Source organism: Alligator sinensis, unplaced genomic scaffold (assembly GCF_000455745.1).
Source record: "Alligator sinensis unplaced genomic scaffold, ASM45574v1 scaffold134_1, whole genome shotgun sequence".
NCBI classification, from domain to species: domain Eukaryota; kingdom Metazoa; phylum Chordata; order Crocodylia; family Alligatoridae; genus Alligator; species Alligator sinensis.
In genome coordinates, this window is record NW_005841920.1 from 3,760,574 (window position 1) to 3,768,796 (window position 8,223).

Sequence of the window (8,223 nt, forward strand, 5' to 3'; positions counted from 1 at the left end):
CTCATGTCCATCTTGGAGTCAATAATGACTCCAAGATCCCGTTCCGCCTCTGTGCTTTCAAGAGGGGAGCTCCCCAGCCTGTATGTATGCTGTGGATTCCTTCTCCCAAGGTGCAGCACCCTGCATGTGTCTACGTTGAACCCCATTCTATTCTCATCTGCCCACTTTTGTAGTCTGTCTAAATCTGTTTGCAGCCTCTCTCTCCCTTCAAGTGCGTCCACCTCGCTCCACATCTTAGTGTCATCAGCAAACTTGGACAGCATGCTTTCTACCCCCTTGTCCAAGTCGCTAATGAATATGTTAAACAGTGCGGGCCCAAAGACCGAGCCCTGGGGTACACTACTGCTCACATCTTGCCAGGTTGAGTACAACCCATCCACCACTACTCTCTGGGTGCGACCCATCAGCCAATTTTTTACCCATCAAACTGTGTAGGCATCAATGCCACAGTCGCTTAATTTATTGATGAGGATGGGGTGAGAGACAGTGTCAAAGGCCTGCCTGAAGTCCAGAAAGACTACGTCCACAGCGACACCATCATCCAAGGGTTTAGTTACTTGGTCAAAAAAGGCAATCGGGTTGGTCTGGCAGGACCTGCCTTTGATGAACCCATGCTGATTGCCCCTGAGCATGATGTCCCCAGCTGGGCCCCCACAGATGTGCTCCTTGATGATTCTCTCCAAGATCTTCCTGAGCACCGAGGTGAGGCTTACAGGCATATAGTTACTTGGGTCCTCCTTCCTCCCTTTCTTGAAAATTGGGACTACATTAGCCAGTTTCCAATCCCCCAGCACCTGGCCAGATCACCACAAATGCTCATACAGCCGGGCCAAGGGCTCCACGATGATCCGTGCCAGCTCCCTCAACACCCTTGGGTGGAGGGCATCTGGACCTGTGGATTTAAAAATGTCTAGCCCTTCCAGAAGATCCCTAACTACATCTGCGCTGACTGAAGGCCTGACAGAGCTATCCCCGAGACTGTCTGTACCTCTGGTAGGTGGGATGTCCCGGTCCCTGTTCAAGAAAACAGAGGCAAAGAAACTGTTAAAAATATCAGCTCTCTTTGCTTCTCTGACCTTGGAGAAGACATCTGTAACACATCAAGGTAAAACCTACCTATGCCATATTTCAATTCAGGTTTTTTTATCATATCATCTTTTTAAATAATTATAGACCTGCTTTGCTATCTCTTTCCTCACCTGGGTTAAACAACTGCTAATTATTAGGGCTGTGTAAAAATTCCGTAGTTGTTTCATTTTGTAAGTGTTTCAGGCCATTCTGGTGCCCAAAACACCGAATCCGAATCAAAATGGAAGGCTCCAAAATGTTTCGGAAACGTTTTGGAGAATTTCGGAGTTTTGGAGCCTGGCTTGCAGGGAAACAAAAACTAAGAAAAGGGAGGGGAAAGAGGTGGGGAAGGACTGCTCTGATATTGACATCTAGCTCCTGGTTGAATTCCCCAGCTCTCTGATCATTCCCCAGCTCTTCCCAGGGGGTGCAGGCCCCCTGATCTGCGTGCGGGGTTTCAGCAGGCTGGTGCTGTAGGCTGGAACTAGCAGCAACTGTTTGGCACAGCCCACACAGAGCGCCAGGAAGACTGCAAAGCTTTCCTTGCAGCCCGTTCGAAACAGATTCAGAGGAGATGCGGCCGAAACGAAACAGGACAGTGATCTGAAACACCAAAACGAATCTTTGTCCTCCGAAACAGCCGAATCCAAAACTGAATCGAAACAGCCATTTCACACAGCCCCACTAATTATCTAAACTGTCAAGTATTTAATATACTGTTTATGCAATCTTTCAGATTTCCATTGAAGATAATTAAATAAAATAAATCTAACAGCAATCCCCATAACCTACTATTGTACATTTCCACTCCTCTCAATTCAGTATATAGAAGGCCTGGAACCAAAGAGGAATCATCAGCATAAAGCTGATACATTTTACTAGTAAACTTCAGGTGAAGGGTTAAGATGGGTAAATTGATATAAACCAATATTCCAAACAGGACAACCAAAATCCTGTTGGTAGCCCAATTAATATTTCATTTATAAATAAGTGGAATAGCTTCAAAAGGTGCGAGACCTACTCCAGAACACCTAAAAACCTTGTGGATAGGAAACTTGGGATGCTAAAAACCAAGCTCTCTCTCTCAATTAAATTACCAATGAAAGTTAAATAAGACACTGTAAACAGGTGATTATATTACTATGTATAGGCAATGTAGGTAATAGTTAGTCGCCCATCATTTCCCATTTATAAACGACTGAAAAACTGGGGCTTATGTTTCGTTTCAGAAAAAACAGGTTAGCCATGTCTGAAAATGTAATTACAAGAAAATGGATTGTGAATAGTGTGGGTGTTTTAAAAAAAGTTAAAATAACATCTTGCACCTCCCTACTGTGAAACATGACTGTAAAGGCTGGTCACCCTAGTATCAGATATGTCTCTTTTACTGTACCTGTGAAAACATGACCAAATGTGGCCACATTATGAATATTTGAAAAAGAAACACAAATCACACAGAAATGAAATTACTCAGAATAAGCCAACCTGATTCTGAATAAATTCTCTGAAGGTGCTGTCTGCATTGAGTATGCTTCATCCCATCTCCAGCCTTCAGACCAGCCAGTACATGCACCATCTCTCAGTGACTGAGCCTGCTGCATCCAGGTACTCCAAAGAGTGAACAGGGCAGAGCCTTTCTAAATAATTTCTGCTCCAGGTTATTGTGATGGAAGGTGCCAGGATTCAGGGCAGAAAGACTATCTTATGTGTTCTTTATTATTTTTTTTCTGTGTTCTTAACGAATGAGGACAAGAAAAGAAGAGGGGCTGGAGTGAAAGAAGCAGAATGTGGTGACAGTGTGTTGGGATCTGGCAGGAAAAGGTAGGGAACAGCCTAGATAGGAACAGAGGAAGTAGGTGAAGGGTCTCAAGCCATTAGGTTTAGTGGGGGAGAAGCACAAATGGAAAAGGCAACAGCAGGAGCAGAAAAGGCCACTGGTATCTGTTTCTCCAGAGTGTATAACTGAACCTAGAAATTCAACTTTTTTCATTCATTAGCTGACAGTAAGTACCTGTGAAGTGTGAGAAAGCATATATTTAATTTGAATTCAGCAGTGAAGACCTGCCTATCATTGTTACTAATTGCTCTAGTCTCTGCTATGGAGCTAAAGGTTGAAAAACTGCTGATGAACCAAGCTGCAGGTCAATTTTGTTCCACGCGATGGAATCTGTGTTTATTGTATTTTTTTTTAAACTTAGGAAATGATACCTATAAAACATTTAAGTTAAAAAGATGTGACAGCTGCTAAGTCACTGATTTAGCTGTGACTGACTATCCCTGTTCTACCTTTGTTGTGTTGGTACATTCACTGAAAGCCATCTTTTTTAACAGATGATTACCAACTGCATGGGCACGTCTACATGTGCCTCTAAGTGAGCTTAGCCTAAAATCGCCATTTTTACCGCACATTAAGGGTGCATGTCTACACATACACACCCTTAATGCAACTTAAAAATGGCATGTCTACACATGCACCTTAAGGCTATGAGAGCCTAAATTTGATACCTGCATAAAGCAGGTATCAAATTTAGGAGCAAATAGCTAAGTTGCAATAGCACAAGCGTAGACAGGCTAACACGCATTAACACACTGTGTGTCAATGGATAGACACCGCATTAATGCATACTAGCACGTCTACATGTGCGCTAATGTGACTTGGTTATTTGCACCTAAATTTAATGTGCAGTAGTATGTCCACATGTAGATAAGACCCTAAATCACCTTAATGTGCCTTAAGCAAAGGTACATTAAGTTTAGGTGCACGTAAATACACGTGTAGACACACCCCATGTTCCTCACACCTGCCCTATTTACTGTGCTAGGAAATCTAAACTACAACTAAAATTGGTTCAAACTGTGCTATGAACATACACAGTGCTAAAAAAACCCAAAACAAACAAAGCTAAGTTCTTTGATAGCCTTATAAAATACACACTAATTATCACTAAGCCCCCCTCTACATGTTACAGGTATCGCACAATTACCTTGAGACCAGCTACACATGCAAAGTAGCTATCACATGATAAAACGTTCCAAGCAGCCATGAAGCTAGATCTCAAAAACATGTAATAAATGTATAGCTAGTTGCTACTGAGCTTTAATTTGCATGTGTAGCAGGGTCTGTCCTATGGCTGGGAGCCCCATCAGCTGTCAGGGCACTCAACCACATGGGTACAACCCCTGATTTAGGGATTGCAGCTGCCATGATCAACCAAGGCTCGGGGGTGTGCAAAACCCATGGGCCCAAACGGGGCTCTTGGTTCCAGCTGCGTCTTACCCATCAGCTATGGGTTCTCTGGATCCCAAGACTGCACGTGGCCCTTGCAGCTGAAAGCCCTGTCAGCAAAGGGGACTCTCAGCCATGGGTGCCTGCTTCTTGCCAATGCAAGGGAAGCCCAATCCTGACTGGGCTCCCCCTACACCAGCAATAAGGTGCAATTGGATCTAATGTGTGATCCACACAGTCATGCCTCTTGCCATGCCACACATGCATGGCAGGATGCACAATTTTGGGATCACACATTAGATCTCATAATGCCTTAACCTGCATGTGTAGAGGGCGCCTAAATAAAACAAGGCTGACTTATTGTGGTTTAATTTCCATTTGGCACAGGATAGGGAAGACAGAGAAAACTGTTACCACAGAGCAGCTGATGTGCAGGAAATCCAGCATCCTCTTTTTAACTAAATTGGTTAAGTGGTGCTTGCATTTAGTTCTGGAAGTTATTAGTTCCAGAATCTGTTAGTTCCATGTTAACTCCTTCTTTCTGGGCAAGCCAGTTCCATAATTTAGGTGTGGCTCCTGTTAAAAAAGCACAAAAAACCTCCCACACAAAAGTTTTCCCTGCTGTTTGACTATTTCATCATCCAAGGGAATCTGTCATAGGATGGAATATCTGGAGCAAGACATTCTCTTAGGTAAGTAAGGGTAACAGAATACCAAGGCAAACCTGGAACTGAAGTCTCTATGCAATAGTGAGCCAATGAAGGAAGCAGAGCACAAGGGTAATGTGAATATATTGACATGTTGCTAAAAAAAAAAAAAAGCAATGCATTTATTTACCAACATACATCAACCTAAATTTTGAATATTCCAATAAGATGTTGAGGACATATTTTCGCAGGGTATTTATATATCTAAAGAGCACTAGTATGAGGCTAAGTAAATCAAATAAAAGGATGAATTAAACCCGAAAGCTAGTATTAAGATTCGTGAAGGGTGGCGTCACAGTTTCTACAGGAACAAAAGTTCAGACAGATAACATGTTTTAATACTCAAATATACAAATATGGCTATATATTATAGCTACAAATAGTATTGCAGGAAGCTCTGAAATAATTATTCTGCTTATGTAGAAACATAAGTATATAACAGATATAAGTAAGGGTCTGTTAGTGGGATACTTTTACAATAGTTGATGGCTGACAAGCTTTCTCCAAAACTGTATATTTTTTAAATGGATGCTTAACTCTCCCCATGGGGGTGAATCACACATACCTAAATGATTATTTAAGCGCTGGTATAGAGAAGACTATTTGTCCTGCCTCCCCAGCTCTTTAGACTATCACTTATAGCCCAAGAGTTTGAGCATGGAAGAATACTAAGATTCCAGTCTATAACATCACAGCCCCAAATCAGCAAAGACTATAATGCTCTACCTCTTAATTTTTTTTCCCCGAATATTCAAAACAGTTCTTTTCTTCCTACTCCTGCTGTGTGTGTACAGAAGAGATATCCTGAAGCAATTTAGCCTTTTCCTTGCAAGGGATAATTTATTATGCTTTTTAACCAAATGCTATTGGAGCCAGCACAAACGGGGGCAGCAAACAGGGCAAGCAGTTTTCAGGCAAGTCTGCTGGGATCAAGAGGCAGAAGGGGAAGCAAAGCAAGGCACAAGGCACCAGACTCTGCCCAGGGAAAGTAAGTGATCCAGATCTGCCTGTGCCTTTGGCTTGCTGAGTGTTTGTTTGGTAGGCTGTGTGTGTTTGGCGCCTATGCTCTGAGAAGCTGTGTGTGTTGCTAACCAAGTGATTGCTGCCTATGCCTGACAGAAGCCCTAAAGAGGGGTGGAGCCAGTCCAGGCCCAGCAGGGTATAAAAGTCCTCCTGAGCAACCAAGAAACCAGCGAACAGGGGCAGCAAACAGGGCAAGCAGTTTGCAGCTCCCCCTCCCAACCCCCCCGACCACTTTGAGGGGAGAGGTTTTCACCTTCGTGTGAGGAAGCAGGGAAAAGGGAACCATTTGGGGCCAAGGAACAGTAAACAGGCCAGCTTCCAGGTGAGTTTGCTAGGGAAAGTATGCTTAGAAGAAGGTCAGTAAGAGAAGAGACAGATTAAGAGACTCAGGGAAATGGCTGGAGGATGTCGCAATGCCAAAGCCACTGCCACTGCTTGCACCTGTGAGGTTTCTGTCCAGGAAGGACTGCTCACCATTGAGGCTTCCACCTGCGTCCAGGTTTGCCGCTGTGAGAACTGCAGCTTGCAGGTTCCTTCCAGTAATGGCAGGTGAAGGGTGCCTGCAATGTGAGCGGTGCCTCGGGGAGGTCTCTCTCAGGGAACAGGCAAGAGACCGACAGGAGGAAGTGGTGAGACTCCAAAGCATCCTCTGCCATGAGGAGTTAATTGATCTGATACTGGAGGAGACCTCCAGGACTGTGGAGGAAGAACTGCTAGAGGCAGTGCTGGACTGATCAGCCGGCGCTTGCTCCCAGAAGTGGCCGCTTGCTCCCGGAAGTGGCTGCAGTGATTGGCCATTGCAGGATCGCCCAGGGAGACATCCCCCGCTACCAGTCGGCAAGATCGGCTCCGGAGGGATCCCACCCCCTATGGTCAGCAGGACTGGTCACCCGGGGGCGGGGGGGCGGCGGGCACATATGCCCCCTCTGACTAAGGCGGCACCAGCCACCCATGGTCTCTCACAACATTCTCGCAGGCAAGCTAAGAAAGTACAGGCTGGATGAACGGACTGTGAAGTAGATAGAAAACTGGCTGGAGCATCAGGATCAGAGGGTACTAATCAATGGCTCGATGTCTAGTTGGCAACCAGTATCAAGTGGAGTGCCCCAGGGGTTGGTTTTGTTCAATATCTTTATCAATGACCTGGAAGATGGCATAGAGTGCACCCTCAGCAAGTTTGCAGATGACGCCAAGCTGAGAGGAGTAGTAGATGCACTGGAGGGTAGGTCTAAGATTTAGAGTAACCTAGACAAATTGGAGAATTGGGCCAAAAGAAATCTCATGAGGTTCAACAAGGACAATGCAAAGTCCTGCACTTAGGACCGAACAATCCCATTTATCAGTATAGGCGGGGGCTGACTGGCTGGGCAGCAGCTCTGGAGAAAAGGATCTGGCGGTTACAGTGAACAATAAGCTGAATGAGCCAGCAGTGTGCCCTTGTTGCAAAGAAGGCTAACAGCATACTGGGATGCATCGGTAGGAGTGTTGTCAGCAGGTCAAGGGAAGTGATTATTCCCCTCTCTTCAGCACTGGTGAGGCCACGTCTGGAGTACTGTGTTCAGTTTTGGGCCCCCCACTACAGAAAGGATGTGGATATATTGGAGAGAGTCCAGTAGAGGGCAACAAAAATGGTGAGGGGGCTGAGGCATATTACTTACCAGGAGAGGCTGAGGGAACTTGGTTTATTTAGTCTAAAGAAAAGATTGGAGGGGAGGGGGGGGTGAATATAATAGCAGCCTTCAACTACCTGAAGGAAGGATACAAAGATGATGAATCTAGACTGTTCTCAGTGGTGGCAGATGACAGGACAAGGAGCAACAGTCTCAAGTTGCAGCAGGAGAAGTTTAGGTTAGATATTAGGAAGAATTTGCTCACTAGGATTGTAGTAAAACACTACAACAGGTTACCCAGAGAGGCTGCTGTATCTCCATCCTTGGAGGTTTTTAAGACACAGCTAAACAAAGCCTTGGCTGGGATGATCTAGTTGGGGATGGTCCTGCTTCGAGCAGGGGTTTTGACTAGATGACCTCCTGAAGTCCCTACCAACCCTAACTTTCTATGATTCTATATCTCAAATATTTTTTCTTACCACAGAGCCAGAGGCAATTAATTTGACCTAACATGGAAGTAGCCACATGGCAGCAGTGTTCAAGATTTAAAAACCTCACACAATCCTGGAAAGTGATAAGCAAGGGAAAG

The 8,223-nt window shown here is 44.8% G+C and overlaps 1 protein-coding gene across 2 annotated transcripts in view; it reads right to left on the reverse strand.

Annotated features, from left to right (window-relative positions):
• CLOCK (clock circadian regulator) overlaps positions 1 to 8,223 on the reverse strand; it is a 109,693-nt gene that overhangs the window by 62,446 nt on the left and 39,024 nt on the right. The window lies entirely within an intron of this gene.